This window comes from Littorina saxatilis, linkage group LG3, assembly GCF_037325665.1.
Source record: "Littorina saxatilis isolate snail1 linkage group LG3, US_GU_Lsax_2.0, whole genome shotgun sequence".
Taxonomy (NCBI): domain Eukaryota; kingdom Metazoa; phylum Mollusca; class Gastropoda; order Littorinimorpha; family Littorinidae; genus Littorina; species Littorina saxatilis.
In genome coordinates this window covers 19021058-19040488 of record NC_090247.1, presented here as the reverse complement: position 1 = coordinate 19040488, position 19431 = coordinate 19021058, and the positions used below count along the sequence as shown (strand labels likewise).

Genomic DNA, 19431 nt, shown 5'->3' with positions numbered 1-19431 from the left:
TGACTAAATATTTCAACACCGAGGGGGAATCGAAACGAGGGTCGTGGTGTATGTGCGTGCGTGCGTGTGTGTGTGCGTGCGTGTGTGTGTGTGTGTGTGTGTGTGTGTGTGTGTGTGTGTGTGTGTGTGTAGAGCGATTCAGACTAAACTACTGGACCGATCTTTATGAAATTTGACATGAGAGTTCCTGGGTATGAAATCCCCGAACGTTTTTTTCATTTTTTTGATAAATGTCTTTGATGACGTCATATCCGGCTTTTCGTGAAAGTTGAGGCGGCACTGTCACGCCCTCATTTTTCAACCAAATTGGTTGAAATTTTGGTCAAGTAATCTTCGACGAAGCCCGGGGTTCGGTATTGCATTTCAGCTTGGTGGCTTAAAAATTAATTAATTACTTTGGTCATTAAAAATCGGAAAATTGTAAAAAAAAATAAAAATGTATAAAACGATTCACATTTACGTTTATCTTATTCTCCATCATTTGCTGATTCCAAAAACATATAAATATGTTATATTTGGATTAAAAACAAGCTCTGAAAATTAAATATATAAAAATTATTATCAAAATTAAATTGTCCAAATCAATTTAAAAACACTTTCATCTTATTCCTTGTCGGTTCCTGATTCCAAAAACATATAGATATGATATGTTTGGATTAAAAACACGCTCAGAAAGTTAAAACAAAGAGAGGTACAGAAAAGCGTGCTATCCTTCTTAGCGCAACTACTACCCCGCTCTTCTTGTCAATTTCACTGCCTTTGCCATGAGCGGTGGCCTGACGATGCTACGAGTAAAATGGCATTGCGTTCAGTTTCATTCTGTGAGTTCGACAGCTACTTGACTAAATATTGTATTTTCGCCTTACGCAACTTGTTATATATTGGTTTGAATTCTTTTGCTTCTTAAAAGTGTCACGCTCACAGGACAGAATCTGACTAGGAATGCATTGAAACAGAACTTGAGAGATGTGAAAAACAAACAAACATGCACTCTTTTGTACTCACGGCTAGCTGCCTAATTACGAGGGTTTTTTTTCTCGGACTCTGACGTCACATGGCTCAAAGAAAGGAAATCCAATGTTCAATAGATGTATATTTTTAGAAAACATTGATTGCATGCATGCATTGCAGAAACAAATGTTGAAATTCGAGTGGGAAAACGTTTTTTTGCCCGCACAGATGACGTTTGACACGTTGTGCTCTTGAACCCAGTTTTTCTAAAACACGAAGGAAACGCATAACAACAATATAATTATGGTCGCTAGAGATTATCCCCGCGTGACCCCGCGTACTTTAAGCACTATTATCTAAAACAGGCGGGAACGATTTTACAACATGTGGCAACGTTACATAATTAAATGGGATCGTTCATGCGTACAAACCACTTTGAAGGTTGTTGATCCATTCTTGGCCGCACGTGCGTCTCAGTCCACGAAATATACGAGGTGTGACTTTCCCTTCTGGTTAACGCTCGGTTTGATATGAGGTAGACAAAAACTAGATCAAAGTGTTCAGGTATCACCGTGACACAAGCACATTTGCACTAAAATCCGTTTCTGGGGAGCTTATCTATGATCTTTGCTAATTCAATTCAATTCAATTCGGCATGTGTGATGATTGTCCTGATCTGTGACGTGACTGCTGCGAAACGACAACGTATAATCTAACGTTCTCCAATATCACTAGTTTGCCTTTTGTTGACAGTGGAAGCCAGTCTTGCTACCTGGGGGTCTTGGGGGTCGTGCACCAAGACTTGCGGAAGCGGAAGCCAGTCCCGCAGCCGCGCATGTAACAACACTGCACCTTTGACTGGTGGTACCAACTGCTCTGTAACGTTGTCTGAGACACAATGCTGCAACGTACACGCTTGCTCTAGTAAGTCAATTAATGAATATAATTAAATTGAAAGTGTTTATCTTACGTGAAAAGTTTTTAGCAATATTTATTTTGAATTATGTCTTTCAAGATAATTCATATGTCAAAGTATTTTGTGGTGTGCGTAGCAAAACTAAATAAATCAATGACTGAATATAATGGCTAAAGGATTAATACAGGAAAGGTTTTCAAATTGAATACTTTGACAAGTTTCTGAACTCTATCTTAACATTTGAAAATGAAAGTCGGTTTTTTTCCCCATTTCATGCACCCTACTGTCTAAGCTGACCAGAACGTTTTTCTGCATATCTGTTGTCCAACATTTTTCTTGTTTTCTAACTTATTTCACCTAGTTCTCCTCCATTATCTTGATGCCTTTTTCAGTAATCCATCTTCCTGAATATTATGAAGCAGCATGTCTGTCTTTATATTCGTAATCTGCTTTTGTGTTCCCTATTTCAAAATGTTATTCCGGCAATGTTCTGACAAACATCATCTTTATTTTGGACACCCCCGGTGGTTTGTAGACCATGAAGTAGTTGGGGTTTTTTCTTTCTGTAATCTCAAACGTCGATATTTCTTTAATTGCATCCTTCTCTCATAGGATTGTTAAATAGTCGTAATTGTTAAGGCAGGGCCGATTGTCTTGGACGTAGTGTTCAGGACCTCATCCACCTTCCAGATCCCAGAGCTTGATCGATCGTTCAATGCTGTTTTCTTTTGGTATTCCTGTGTCTTTTCTTGCGTCTTTATTTGTTATTCTGTTCACGATTTCTCACTAGGTTGCTCAGGCAACGTTCAGGCCGATCTCGTCTTTGTGATGGACGCTTCTGGCAGTGTAAGTGCCAACAACTTCCAGACGATGAAGGAGTTTGTTCGTGATGAGGTCGACGCCTTCGACATCGGCGGAAAAATAAGATCCGGGTGGGCGTGCTGAGGTTCTCGTCATCTGCCAACACTGAGTTCAACCTGAACGACTTCTACGACAAGGACACCATGAAGAAGGAGATCATGAACATTAACTACACCGGAGGGAGCACCTATACGGGTAAGATACGACGGAACAGGAGGAGGGTAATTACAACAATAATAAAAGTAACAGTAAGAACACTTCATTTTTCATTGAAATGAATACATTACAATTGACAATTTTCTTCGACGCCTCTAACTTGCCTGCCAACAATTTTAATTACACATTATAATAACAATTAAGTAGATGTGCAACGCCAAGGCACTGCATACCCCAGCGAAAGACAAACCTCTCTCTCTCTCTCTCTCTCTCTCTCTCTCTCTCTCTCTCTCTCTCTCTCTCTCTCTCTCTCTCTCTCTCTCTCTCTCTCTCTCTCTCTCTCTCTCAAACACTGACACACGAACACACACACACACACACACACACACACATACCCCAAGTTACACACGTACACACATACACACTCACTCACTCACTCTCTCACACACACTTCATACACACAAACACACCCCCATACGCACATATAAACAAACACACATACACACACATACACTTACGCACAAGTACAAACACAAACCCACCCACCCACTCTCCGTCTCTCTCTCTCTCTCTCTCTCTCTCTCTCTCTCTCTCTCTCTCTCTTTCTCTCTTATACAAACAGACACACACCCACACACACCCACACACACACACGTACACACACACACACACACATGTACATAGGAACGCACACACCCGCACACACCCGCACACACACACACACACACACACACACACACACACTCACACACACACTCACACATTGACTCACACAAATCTCATACACACAAAACACACACTCATACGCACATACTTGTACACGGTTGGGCTAGTGGTAAGGCGTCCGCCCCGTGATCGGGAGGTCGTGGGTTAGAACCCAGGCCGGATCATACCTAAGACTTTAAAATTGGCAATCTAGTGGCTGCTCCGCCTGGCGTCTGGCATTATGGGGTTAGTGCATGCTAGGACTGGTTGGTCCGGTGTCAGAATAATGTGACTGGGTGAGACATGAAGCCTGTGCTGCGACTTCTGCCTTGTGTGTGGCGCACTTTATATCTCAAAGCAGCACCGCCCTGATAATTATGGCCCTTCGTGGTCGCACATAGACAGACGGACACACACACCTTTACAAACAAACACATATACACACTCATACACACACAAACATACACACAAACTCATGCACACACACATTCACACACACACACACACACTCTTTCTCCCTCTCTCAGTCTTTCTTACACACACACACACACACACACACACACACACACACACACCCAAGTCACACACGCACACATACACACACTCACTCACACGCACTCACTCACTCTCTCACAAAAACTTCATAGACACAAAACACACACCCATACGCACATATGGACAGACGGACATACACACCTTTACAAACAAACACACATACACGCACACACATACATTTATGCACACACACACACACACCACACACACACTCACACACACACACGAGTACAGACTCATGCACGCGTGCGCGCACACACACACACACACAAATACACAGTGACACACACACACACCCCACACACACACACACACAAATACACGCACACACACCACACACACACTCACACACACACGAGTACAGACCCATGCACGCGTGCGCACACACAAATACACACACACACACACACACACACACACCACACACACACACACACACACACGAGTACAGACTCATGCACGCGTGCGCGCACACACACAAACACACACACACCCCCCACACACAGACATTGACACACACACACACACACACACACACACACACACACACACACAAACAGTAACACTAACACATGTGCACAAAATGAACACAAACACACACACCGCGCGAGAGAGAAAGACTACAGGGAGGCATGACGTCATGATGCATTAATTGACGTCAAAGACTTTCGACCGTGACGTATTCTTCTTACGCGAGCTTTATCCATAGACTTGGAAACTACGGAATTTCTACCCGTCCAAAGCGGCCTTGGGTGGCGTTTGCTCAAAAAATGGGGGCGCCAATTTTACCCACCGTATTTTTGTTAGTATGGTCCCAATTTTTGGTGAACTTCCATCTCCAACTGTGGCCCATTTTCGGGCACAAAGAATCCTTCTTTATCATGTATTATTCGGTATGCACATTTCTCAAATCGATTACAGTATAGCGTTCACGGGATACCTCCAGCTTCGCTGGGATTAAAGGATTATGCATAAAAAAAACGCTCGCGCTGGACCCGAGTACTCTTCAGACTGGCTCGCTCCCCCAGTATGAAAGTTTTTGTCTTGTGCACGTTTAAGACCAAGTGATTGCTCTGTGTGAATTACAGGCATTCCCTTTGCTATATAAATACATTGCATGCGAGGATGTGCGTGGTGACTGGCCTTTCTCTTTTATTTGATCACAGTGAAAATGCACACACACATTCACACACACACACTCTCTCTCTCCCTCACTCCCTCTCTCTCTCCCTCTCTCTCTCTCTCTCTCTCTCTCTCTCTCTCTCTCTCTCTCTCTCTCTCTCTCTCTTTCTTACACACACACACACACACACACACACACACAAACTCATGCACGCACACACACACACACACACACACACACACACACACACACACACACACACACACACACACACACAAACAGTAACACTAACACATGTGCACAAAATGAACACACACACACACCGCGCGAGAGAAAAAGACTACAGGGATGATGCATTAATTGACGTCAAAGACTTTCGACCGTGACGTAATCTTTTTATGACGCTATATTTCTCGTCACTGTGTGACGCGTTCGGCTGTTCTATCAGACTGCCTGGCTGGATGTGGCTCCGCAAATTCCTCCAACCGCCAAGTCGTTTTTTTGTGTGGTTTATTTCGCATTTAGGTCCCAGGTAACATTATGAAGTTTTAATACGATCAATCGGACCTATTATCAAGTTAGTGTGTCAACTTTTGAACGAACTGCGCCCAGTAGTTTCCAAGCAATAAGCTGTTAAGTCGAGACACACACACACACACACACACACACACACACAGACAATTAAAGTCTGCTGGACCCTAGTACTAGCGTACTCGGGGATAAAGGATTATCTCCCTTGCATTAACAGTTCCCCTCTGTATACTATATAAATTACTTTCGGTTGACACATTTATACACAGCCAACATTAACATTCACACACACACACACACACACACACACACACACACACACACACACACATAAAAAAGGAGAAGTCTGTATAACAAAATGAAATCAAGAGTTACAGTTGGCCATGGTGTGTACATTGTTCGTGGATCTTCTTAGCTTTGGTTTCCATGTTGTGAACTGCGTCTGAGTAACATCAGAAAGTGTCTCCTCTTGCTGTTACTGTCAACACAATTCAAACTTGCTTTTACTCATTCTCCCCTTGCACAAAACAACATTTATCATAAAAATCACAGCACGGAATGACGTTTTCTCCCAAAATAATGTATTTTATTGGTCACGAAAGGAAGAAGATATTCCAGCAGGAGCAAAATTTACCAACACAACTTTACTCCCAAACCCAGTGGGAGAAAGTGGTAGTGGGTCGTGTGTAGCTGTGAGTCAGTGATAAAAGCCAAGCATGGGAAGATCTAGACTTGTATACCTTTTTCATGAATGTAGCGCTGCATTTTGCACTAAAACAATAAAGGTTCAAATATTCCTGCTTTTCTGTTGATCAACCAAAGGTATTAAAACCTCTTACCTTTCATAACGCATAATTATTACATACTTCATGTACTAATGGCATCACCAGTAATCCGTACTCTTACAATGAAAACTGCAGGGTGAATTGTCCTTTGAACCACAGCATGCTGATTACCTCCCCTTGGGGCAATTTCTCCGTGTTTGGCTGGTTGTTGTGACGATTAGGTGACATGGATCAAGTGTCACTCGGTGGGGTGCCGTCTCTTGGTCAAATTATGATAGAAAGCGCCTGTGCTTCTGTCAACGGTGGTGGGTTTTGCCGACAGCGCACAACGAACACGGATATTTTTGTGGTGCACGGATTTCACGGGGGTGATTTCTGCTGTCGAAGCAGAACTCAGCTATAGCTGAACTTGATATGTGACAAGGTTAGTCACGTGTTTTCGTCAAGGTTGTCTGTCTGAGACAAGTTAACTGGACACTTGACAATCAGCGGCAAGAGGAGAAAGGTCGGTGTCTGCGTCCTTAGAGTATGATGGTTTTCATCACGACTAGATATTTCACTTCTATCTACGTGCCGTTCTGCTAGCACAGTTAGGGCTCTAATGGAACTTCAACGAGATACCACCTTTTCGCTGTTACATGTTTGCTGAGGACGAGTCGTCAATTTCTCTTCGCCGCATAAAGTATTCGGCAAGAGGTTGGATGGTGTGTCACTGTTGACGAACAGAGGCCAATCCAGGGAGGAAGCGGTTTTTGCTTCCATGAGAGTGCTACATTCATTGGTTTTTTGAGGTAATAAATCATTATTTAACGCTGTTGACGAGTCTGTGTTTGTGGAATGAAATACTCTCTGTTGTTCTTTCCAGGTTAGCGCATAATTTGCTCTTTGTGACGCTAAAATACCAATCTGTATATGGTTTTTGCAGATATGGAGAGAAGGACGGAAAATGGCTGATTTGTTGTTGTAAAAAGTCCGTTTGTGCAGGCCCACGTGCTCGATGAGATATGTAAAGATGACATGTTTAAAGGTGGAGGTTGAGGGGTAGCTGGCATGTTTAGTGCACCGGTGCTTTCTGTTGCAGCCTTTCTATCTTCTGTTTGGCTGCCTATCTGCGGGACACTGTTAGCTGCAGACGCTGTAACCGGGATCATCTGATGTAACCAGCTAACCGGCTAACCAGCAAACCGGCTAACCAGCAAACCGGCTAACCAGCTGACCAGCGACTGGGTGCGGCGCCTGATGTCTCCACTTTTCCCTGCTTCGTAACAACGCCAGCCGGCACTACATTCTACGGAGCAGTTGTGGAGACTATGAACAAATTACAGGCCGTCCACCCAGTGGCAAAACAAAGCTAAGTGCACCATGTCTTTGCACCCCGTTGACCGCCGTTGTCATCTTTTCTATTTGTGATTATATTCGAGTAGTGACAACGTGGGGTGTGTGACACCTGCATTAACTAGCACTTTTGGGCAGATCAGCTATATCTTCCTAACTTTACACGGGATCAGCGTGTTACTATAATTTTCTATATTCTAACTGGCATTTTGTCAGTGACCATTGGTTTTACGTTTTGAACGTAAAAGGACATTTTGGGAGTGAAGTCTCGAGGGAGGTGGCGAGTTATTACATTAACAGGCGTCTGAAACTTATACTTTTGTTGTTTCCATTAAATTGTATGACTGCGAGAGTGGATCGTGGTGTGGTTAGTTAGTTAGAAGTAACTAACCGTTTCGTAATCACCTTAAGTGATATACCGAAACGTGACAGTTGTCTTGGTTTGTATGTTATCCACTCACCAGTAGAGATGTTGTTGTGCATTTAGAAATTAACCACTTGCACTTCATGCGAGTGGCAATTTTGTCAAATTCTGAAGAAGCAGTTTCCAGTTTCAATTGCTAAGTGGATCATTTGATACAGAATGGGACAACTTTTTTTGACTTACAATTTGTCTTACGTGTACAAGAAAAACGACCTGACTCAGATCAGGGAGGAAAAGTGTTGGGACTATCGAAACAAGTCAGTGGACTAGTGAAGTTAAAAAGTTACGAATTTGTTGGGATTTTGAAAACGTTTTCACTTCCATATCCCTGTGTGGGTGTGTTTGGGGGTGGGGTGGGGGGAGCATAGGTATGTAAGTGTACGTGCGAGTGTATGTACGTGGGTCAGTCAGTGTGTTTGTGCTATGTGTTATACCAAGAAACAATACATATGAACACTAAATACAACCACACACACACACACACACACACACACACACAACCATACACACACACACACACACACATAAACACACACAAACTGTCACAAAAAAACCCAACTGATCAAATAATTATATTACTTTATTTAGTAAACACGTTTATATAAAGATAAATATGTGTAAATCTTCCTTACAAAATAGAAGCATCAATTGCATCTAATATATCAACAATGCTAATCACAATGTGGTTTTTGTGTGTACTGATATGTAAGAGAGGGGGTGGGGTAGGGGGGGGGGGGTCCTAGATTGAGCCTGTTTTTACTCAGGACAATCTCTTCACTACGTTCTTCGTTATGATGATCTAAAGACAGGTTGTTCTTGTTTTCTATGCTGATTTTCAATCAGCGAGAGATGGGTTGGGTATACCGACAAAATGTTAGACATCAAAAGACATGTTTCAGTTAGTCCTGCCTGTTGAAGATATCACTTGAGATACAGGGAAGAAGCCCTTGCTTAATAAATAAAACTATCAAAAGTGGGACATTTTCAAGGCTAGCTATACAATGGAACCCTTCTTTTAAGACCTCCAAATATCTTAAAAAATCGAGTCTTAAGAAGGAGGTTAATGTAAAGACGTTATGAACAGACGATCTTCAAAATCAAGGTTTTAAAAAGGGGGAAGTCCTGAATGGGGGGGGGGGGGGGGGGGGGCTTTTTTCCCCAAGAAAGCAATCGTTTTGAAAGTATCACAGTATCACAGTAAAATGCAGTGTGGCCACATATGATGCAAGTACAGACTCTACATACTCGCGAGCCCTATAAACCTAATTGAATAAATAAACCATTGTACAAATATGTATCCTGTACACAGGTACACAACTGATGTATGGTATCCCAAGCTTATACTAACCAACCAAGACTAACCAACCAAGACATACAGCTATTCACGAATAAATACTGAACTAAATTATATTCGCAAACCCGCTACGACGAGTTGTTACACACGCACACACACACATACACACACACATACACACACACACACACACACACACACACACACACACACACATACACACACACACAAGATACAAGATACAAGATACAAGAAGTTTTATTGTCCTCATCAATACAAGGAAATTTGGCATGTGTGTGGCAAGACATAATACACTGATACATGGACATTTACAAAACACAACTAAAGTTCAATATCAGCACACCCTTACGCACCATACCCACTACTTCATACACACAGGCTACATGTGCCCCTCGGACGTACGCAACCCACAATTCACCCAGCCATACAGCTCCACATGCACTTAATCATTCATGCAGCCACCCGGCCATGTACAACTCACACACTGGAACCCTCATACGGCTACATATTGCATTATAACGCCCGCACAAACATTACAACCTCAAACATCGTACTAGATCTACAACTAACAAGCATACATCCACTATCATGCACCGAATACATCATCATACATTACATCATAACATATTGCATTGTAACACACGCACAAACATTACAACATCAAACATCGTACAATAATATAACACAAACACACACACACACACATACTGACATACACACACACTAACATTCACGCATACACACACATGCACACACACAAACACACTGACACACACACATACACACATACATATACACACACACACACACAAACACACTTACACACACACACACACACACACACACACACACATACACACGAACACTTGTACAAATCATACAATTAAACAGAAAAGCAAACAGAACCAACATAGCTATAAGAACAGGCATCAAATCAACAACAGCAGAGTATTTCACATGAAATTTGTTGGACGGCGTGAAATGGGAGGAATGGCAGAACTGAGCACAACAATATAAAACTACTTCGAACAACGATAAACTCCTAATAGTTATGACAATTGAGTATCCGCAAAGGTGAGTATGAAAAAGAACACTAAAAACAAGACTTTTTTAGCATTGAAAACAGTCCCAGCTTCTTTCCAGTAAAAAACGAACTCAAATTTTAGATTTAAAAAAAACATAAAATGTAGACAAAATCGATTTACAGCGAGACACTACCGGACACATTTTGAAAATAGAGAAAATACCAAGGCCATCGAATCATACATAAGTGCGACAGCCGTCAACCCACACCACAAAAAATCCTTTGACACAGCCAAGCACAGTGATAGAAAGAAGGCCCTAGAATAAACACTTCACAGTCACAGCTAAATTAAGACAATGTAACAGCGCATTGTGGGTAGGGATTACAAAGTGGGGAGTTCGAGAGGAAGACATATTCTAATTTTTGGAATCTTGTGTGTTTAAACCTGTGGTTTACTGTGTCTAAGGAAGTGTTAATATGTGAATATTAACTCACTTTAGTGTGTAACTTTAGTGTGTAAGCAGCCTTTAGTTGGTACAGAGAACCGCTGTGAATGAAACAGTTCGGGTACATCGACCAGTGTTCGTCAAATCTGTGCTCGTGTCATTGAAAGCGGCGCAGAAAGCTAGATAAAGTGAAACATTACTTGCGTACAGAAGAATGCAGGACCAATAAGTGCCTACACTGTGTCTATATATATTAAACTCAATGAACGAGTCTCTCAGTGACAACAAAAGGCACAACGAAACTCGACACCCAACCGACAAGGATATTCCTACATGAAAAACACAGTACTCAGGTCATGCATATCAACCGCCATTCTGTCGGCGGTTGAGTGTTCGTGCTTGTGAGGAAATATTTTTCTTTTACCGTCGACCTGTTCATCCAGTGAGTGAGAAAACCCAACTTGGGTAGAAAAGCACATATGTGTCTTCACGATTTTGTGTTTATTACGGTTCCCAGTGAGAAATATGTTGAGCAACAAACACCGTACTAGCTTTTCTGTATTTTCACGTTAAGGAAGCACTTTTGTATCACCATATTGGTGTCGTAGTAAAGACAGCAGCATTCTGACTCTCTACCACTATTGAGTTTAAAAATACCAAGAATGAAGTATATGGGGCTGTTTTGAGAACCGTTCATCGTAGAATGACGCCGTACTCATTGTATGCCGTCACAGGCTGTTCATGGGCCGTGTACTGTGACGGGGCCACTGGCTGGGAGCCACTAGGTTTGTGACGAGAGCCACTCACACACATCATGTGGCGCTCAGGATGGAGATCTGAAAAGAGAAAATGTGACAAATGTATCAACTAGTAATTCCATTCCAGGGTGTTCTATCCAGGAAGATAAACTGTAGAGTTCGGCTCTTCAGAGGATATCAGATATAATAATGCTGGTGTTTTGCACAGAGTTTGTGTGGTTTGAAGTCGTGACTTTAGTGGTGAATGTGTGGTGTGAGACTAAGGATACATTAATAAATAGAGAACAGAAAAGAGAAAAAGAGAAGAATTCAAAATGAAGAAATAGAAAATAAAAATAACATCAGAACAAAACAAACAAGTCGCGAAAGGCGAAACTACATTTAGTCAAGCTGTCGACGTCGAACTCACAAAATGAAACTGAAACTTAACGCACTGCATTTCTTCACCAAGATCGTATACTCGTAGCATCGTCAGTCCACCGCTCGTGGGAAAGGTAGTGAAATTGACAAGCCAGACTAGTGCGGGAGTGGTTGCGCTGAGCAGGATAGCACTCTTTTCTGCATCTCTGTTCTTTTTAAGTTTCTGAGCTTGTTTTTAATCCAAACATATCATATTTATATGTTTTTGGAATCAAGAACCAACAAGGAATAAAATGAAATAGTTTTAAATCGATTTCATTAATTTATTTTTAATCATAATTTTTATATTTTTAATTTTCAGAGCTAGTTTTTAATCCAAATATAACATATTTATATGTTTTTGGAATCAGCAATAAATGAAGAATGAGATGCAATTATTTTTTGATCGTTTAAAAAAAAATTTAATTACAATTTTTAGATTTTTAATGACCAAACTCATTAATTAATTTGTAAGCCTCCAAGCTGAAATGCATTACCAAAGTCCGACCTTTGTCGAAGTTAGCTTGACGAAAATGTCAATCAATTTGGTTAAAAAATGAGGGCGTGACAGTGCTGCCTCAACTTTCACAAAAAGCCGGATATGACGTCATCAAATACAATTATCGTAAAAAAGAAAAAATGGTCTGGGGATATTATACCCAGGATATCTCAGGTGAAGTTTCATAATAATCGGTCTAGTAGTTTCTTCGGAAGCGCTCTACACATACACACGCACACACACACACACACACACACACACACACACACACACACACACACACACACACACACGCACACACACACACACACACACACCCACACACACACATACACACATACACCACGACCCTCGTCTCGATTCCCCGTCCATGTTAAAACATTTAGTCATAACTTGACTAAATATAAAAACGGACAGGTAAATAAATACAAAAGATAAATAAACAGATAAGTAAAGAAATACATCTTGAAATAAACCTACCAACGGTGACATTCAAGAGCACACTGATGTCAGCATGATTTTGGTGATGCGAGACACTGATCACCACCGAATGTATGTCTGGGCGGGACAAGATGGTTCCGCCCTCTCCAGTCTCCTGATGACCGCCAATGTTGTGTGCCATTGTTTTTTGTTTTGTTGTTAAGTTGATGGCAGTATTCGTCATCGGTACTGTGGAGGTTTCTATGAATGTTTCTGAAACAAGCAGAAAAGAGAAAGGAAAATATGATGAGATTTGGATATTCAAACACAAAAAGAAATACTTTGACTTAAATAACTAATAAATAATCGCGCTGACCTTTTCCTCATGTTTTTATTATGGTGGAGGAAACATATAGTTCCTGAAATTTCCAGACCACCTATGTCTATGTTTCACTGTTTATGACAGCAACTACGGGTTGTTTTCAACATGGAAGTGATATCTGTGATCGTCTAACGGAAACCTCTCGCTGTTTCAGGTATGTGATGTGTTACCAGTGCCCGTTTAAACAATGCATGTAACTTTCAAATGCAAACTCCGTCGGCTTTGTATGAGTTGTGGAAGAGTAACCTTTTGTTGCAAAACTGCAAACAAATATGGTATACTGACCCCAACCAACGTCTTTTTAAGAGGCGTGGAGAGGATGTTTGTCGCTCCAGGTATGTTGGCCTGTCTGTATGTCTTTGTATGGAAAGCATGTATCTCAAAAATCATTGAAATTTTTTTTTAAATGAAAATATAATCTCTAATTTATTTTAGTTTTCTATCTTTGTTTTGGATATCTGTATTTCATGACGTCATTTCAAGTTTGTGTACGCAAAAAAAGTTTGGGTATTTCTTTGAAATGTTTACCAAGTGGTCGCTGGTTCGGTCGAGACTATGGATTGTATTTTAGCTTGATACCTTAACATTCGTTGATAAAACTGCCATTCTAAATTATTCTAATAATTGCACTTTCTTTACTTTGTAAACAAAACTCATAATGTGATTTGACTGTACCTTTTTTCTTGTCTGAATCTAAAAATATAAAGTTTAGTTGTGTTTGACGTTCAAAATATACTTAAAAATGAAGAAACCGTCCGATGAAAACAACTTTTAAACTTACTGTCGACAACTCTGTTATAGCTGTAAGGCCCTTTTTCTAAATCACTCTAAAACTAAGCAAAACAAACTAAACTCTCAAAGTAAAATTATCTGGATGATGTCTTCAGTATAACGTTTTCCAATCATTCGTATAGCACACTTTTTCCATCCAAAATTACCGAAACACTTTTTTGTTTGATGGGAGGGTGCACAGAAAAGCTATGTATGTGTCTGGAGAGTGTTGGTTCACGTGTCCGCTGTGCGGCTGTTTTATCTTTATTGCAAATTGCTTCGAATCAGTTTTACTTTGGTCAAAATTGGCCGATAATAAAACCGTTGCTTCTTATATTCTGATTGTAAGCAGCTTGCACATGCTGATATCCGTTTTCTTGACATGTCGGTTGCCATTTTGTCACAGTGTGAGATAACTTGACCCAAATCGTTAGGTTGCGCTTATCTCCCTTCAATAAGAAGGTAAGATGTCCGGCAATGTTTGCTATACAAAAGGAATATACTCAAAGAAAATGAAAATGAAACAAACAAACAAACAAACAATCAAGGGCAAGAACTAAACACAGTGTCTTCAAAATATGGACAAAACACATCGTTTAAGGCCGTTGGAAAAGCCGAAACGACGTATTTGAAGAAAATAATGTTGTTTCAAACCAAACACTTTTCTCGCAAGCGTTTGTTTTCACAGCGAGCGACAAAGCTTTTTGAATTCTAAAAGTGGTTTCCGTTACTTAAATATATGGCACACTCTACTGACGCATTGTCTAATCCAAAGTTAACTTGTTAAAGTACCAAACGAACGACGCTCGATGTCATGAATGTAAATGATGAACAGAGGCCATAATAGCACTCGCGGCTGAGGATATTTTTCACAATATATTCGTAAAGTCGTTTTAAATGAGAAGTTTTAAATAAAAAACACTTACCTGTGCAGACCGGGACAGTCGATCAGAGGTGTTTTGTTTTTTGTTAAGACCTGTCAGGAGTTCTTTTAAAACCGTTCAGGGTTTAGAGTGAAGCGGATTGTCACAGTGCTTTCTGCACCACCACTCAATGTGATTAATTTTAGTAACAAAGTTGTACTTCCCGTTTGTGTGTGTTTGATTAATTCGATTTTTGTGTGTACCCCATTTTCCAAGCGTTGGTTGCTCGGTCGCGACTGCGGTGGTTTAGAGGTTGCGATTTTGTGTTTTGATTCTTTTCATATTAGTTTGTATTTTTTCTTATGGTTTCTTATGTTTACATATGTTTCAGTTTTTTACCTTCACTTCACTTTACTTTACAATAAAGAATTTTGGTAAAACTACCTGGGGCGTGAGTACAAGAATCCGCGAGCCAGGATATGGGTCCGGTTGTGTCCCCTGAACTAGCAACCTCTTTGGGGGGGGGGGGGGGGTGTGTCCCCTGAACTAGCAACCTCTTTGGGGGGGGGGGGGTGTCCTATGTCTCGGGTACACTGCATTAACACTAATCCCAGCGAAGCTGGAGGTATCCCGTGAACGCTATACTGTAATCGATTTGAGAAATGTGCATACCGAATAATACATGATAAAGAAGGATTCTTTGTGCCCGAAAATGGGCCACAGTTGGAGATGGAAGTTCACCAAAAATTGGGACCATACTGACAAAAATACGGTGGGTAAAATTGGCGCCCCCATTTTTTGAGCAAACGCCACCCAAGGCCGCTTTGGACGGGTAGAAATTCCGTAGTTTCCAAGTCTATGGATAAAGCTCGCGTAAGAAGAATACGTCACGGTCGAAAGTCTTTGACGTCAATTAATGCATCATGACGTCATGCCTCCCTGTAGTCTTTCTCTCTCGCGCGGTGTGTGTGTTTGTGTTCATTTTGTGCACATGTGTTAGTGTTACTGTGTGTGTGAGTGTGTGGTGTGTGTGTGTGTATTTGTGTGTGTATGTGTGTGTGTGTGTGTGTGCGCACGCGTGCATGAGTCTGTACTCGTGTGTGTGTGAGTGTGTGCAGTGTGGTGTGTGTGTGTGTGTGTGTGTATTTGTGTGTGCGCACGCGTGCATGAGTCTGTACTCGTGTGTGTGTGAGTGTGTGTGTGGTGTGTGTGTGTGTGTGTGTGTGTGTATTTGTGTGTGTGTGTGTGTGTGTGTGTGTGTGTGAGTGTGTGTCTGTACTCGTGTGTGTGGGGTGTGTGTGTGTGTGTGTATTTGTGTGTGTGTGTGTGCGCGCACGCGTGCATGAGTCTGTACTCGTGTGAGTGTGTGTGTGGTGTGTGTGTGTATGCATACGTGTATGTGTGTGCGTGTATGTGTGTTTGTTTGTAAAGGTGTGTATGTCTGTCTGTCCATATGTGCGTATGGGTGTGTGTTTTGTGTGTATGAAGTTTTTGTGAGAGAGTGAGTGAGTGCGTGTGAGTGAGTGTGTGTATGTGTGCGTGTGTGACTTGGGGTGTGTGTGTGTGTGTGTGTGTGTGTGTGTGTGTGTGTGAGTGTGTGTGTATGTGTGTGTGTGTGTGTATGTGTGTGTGTGTGTTTGAGAGAGATAGAGAGAGAGAGAGAGAGAGGTTTGTCTTTCGCTGGGGTATGCAGTGCCTTGGCGTTGCACATCTACTTAATCCCAGCGAAGCTGGAGGTATCCCGTGAACGCTATACTGTAATCGATTTGAGAAATGTGCATACCGAATAATACATGATAAATAGAGAATACTACATGGCTTGCTGTGTCGTACCAGATTTACACGAGTTGTTTTTTTAAATAGTGAACTGCGAGCGAAAGCGAGCTGTTCACTATTTGAAAAAGCAACGAGTGTAAATCTGGTACGACACAGCAAGCCATGTAGTATTCTGTTTATCCTACATTATATACTTCTGTGCCAGATCTAACTAAAAGTCACCGACAGCGCTATTGCCTTTGGATCAACCCGCTTTAGAACTTCAAACCACTTTACTCAATTTGACATTCATTCCTCCGCCATGACACACACTCTCAAACTAGGACAAAGTAGTTCGCCTTTGTTAACACTGTTAAGTTTAATATTGAACATTGATTAAATAAATTCGAACAACGAAATGATGGTCACTTCAAAATATACCAGATAAAAAGAAAAGCAGTGGCCACAGGATAAAAGAAACCAAAAGGAACAACAACAGCAAAGCATATCCTTCCGCGACAGGATGACAGTCAAGTCGGAGCCAGGCGAGTCGACAGCTTTCAGATGGTCACTTCTCGGTTTGGTGACTGGACAAATATTGGTTGATGTTGATGGTACCAACGTGCACAGGCCTTCCAAACAGTGTTGTTAGCGTTTGCTGGGATGTGATTGTGGCAGTGGCATTGGAGACGGCTGGAGTTGAAGTGGCCGTGCGAATCCAATGTGTCGTCTGCCGACACTGGCGACAGCTCCGAGACCGGTGCAGTGCCGTTTAGCATCAGACTGAAGCCACGGTGTTCCTCTTGGGAAATGCTGCTTAACGTTGTTGTGCCCAGATAGCTGCATTATTTTGGTCGGAGGAACGTTATTCTCGGAAAGTTTCTGCACTAGGAACTGGCGTGCAGAGTGGTTGGTGTAGATCTACCTCGGGTTGATGATCCCAGCTTTTCTTCACATGTCGCCCTGGCATGTTTTGGATTGTCTTTCGCAAAATTGGAGATATTCTCTGCCATTACTGTCTTCATGCAAGGACACGTCTCCTCACTGCATGTGCCTGTGAGGTGTCACGCTGCGCAGACCAAAGTTGACTGTGTTTTGCCACCACAGAGTATTCAGGATTACTTCTGGATCTGCGACTCCGAGCTGTTTTGTCTGCCACAGCTTGTCAACATCTTCATCTTTCAGCGGTTGAGCCCTGTTAGGTAAGTTGCCACAACCTTCCTGTTTAACAATCTTCTGCTTTGTCTTCACGACTTCTCTCAGTTACAAGTGCAAATTCGGGGCCGTCTATAACGGGTGCACAGTACTTTTTAGACTTCAACTGTCGATGGATGCTGCTGAGAAGGCCCCTCAGCGTGGGGATGGTTCATACTCTTTCTTTGCCATCCGGTTTTTTCAAACTCATGAAAAAAGAGCAGAGAATTTTGCATAATTTTTGTGGTTGGATGGTGCTAATGTTTCTTTTGTCCCCGTGTTTCGCCATAAACGTCGATAGGCGACGTATATCGTAAACCGTTTTTCGGAGAGTGTTCTTGTTCTTGTATGTCTGAACGAATGAGTCTATTGGAGAAAAATCATAAATCATGGATGACTCGCTTTTTTCTTCATCGACTTCGTCATTCGCGTCATCACCAAACATGTCTTCGAACAGCTCATCACTCAAAAATTCTTTCAGTGTTGACAAATCGGTTTCGTGGCAGTTGCCATTTTGTTGCAAAAGTAGTTCTTCATGAATATGTAATTACTAATTTACATAGCATGACCTTCCGGTTGACCTCATTTACATGATATACACACGTGTGATTTGAACGATTTTTATCTCACGGGTATCTCTCTCACGTATGTAGGATAAAGAAGGATTCTTTGTGCCCGAAAATGGGCCACAGTTGGAGATGGAAGTTCACCAAAAATTGGGACCATACTAACAAAAATACGGTGGGTAAAATTGGCGCCCCCATTTTTTGAGCAAACGCCACCCAAGGCCGCTTTGGACGGGTAGAAATTCCGTAGTTTCCAAGTCTATGGATAAAGCTCGCGTAAGAAGAATACGTCACGGTCGAAAGTCTTTGACGTCAATTAATGCATCATGACGTCATGCCTCCCTGTAGTCTTTCTCTCTCGCGCGGTGTGTGTGTTTGTGTTCATTTTGTGCACATGTGTTAGTGTTACTGTTTGTGTGTGTGTGTGTGTGTGTGTGTGTGTGTGTGTGTGTGTGTGTGTGTGTGTATTTGTGTGTGTGTGTGCGCACGCGTGTATGAGTCTACTCGTGTGTGTGTGTGTGTGTGTATTTGTGTGTGTGTGTGTGTGCGCACGCGTGCATGAGTCTGTACTCGTGTGTGTGTGAGTGTGTGTGTGGTGTGTGTGTGTGAGTGTGTGTGTGGTGTGTGTGTGTGTGTGTATTTGTGTGTGCACACGCGTGCATGAGTCTGTACTCGTGTGTGTGTGTGAGTGTGGTGT

At 41.9% G+C, this 19431-nt stretch overlaps 1 long non-coding RNA gene across 1 annotated transcript in view; it reads left to right on the top strand.

The window, feature by feature from the left end:
* Window positions 1-10497: 10497 nt before the first annotated feature.
* The window catches only part of LOC138961815 (uncharacterized), a 15650-nt gene continuing 6716 nt past the window's right edge, over window positions 10498-19431 (top strand). The window contains exons 1-2 of the long non-coding RNA XR_011454318.1: window positions 10498-11569; window positions 13740-13920. This is a non-coding gene — a long non-coding RNA (uncharacterized lncRNA). The remainder of the gene's footprint in view (window positions 11570-13739; window positions 13921-19431) is intronic.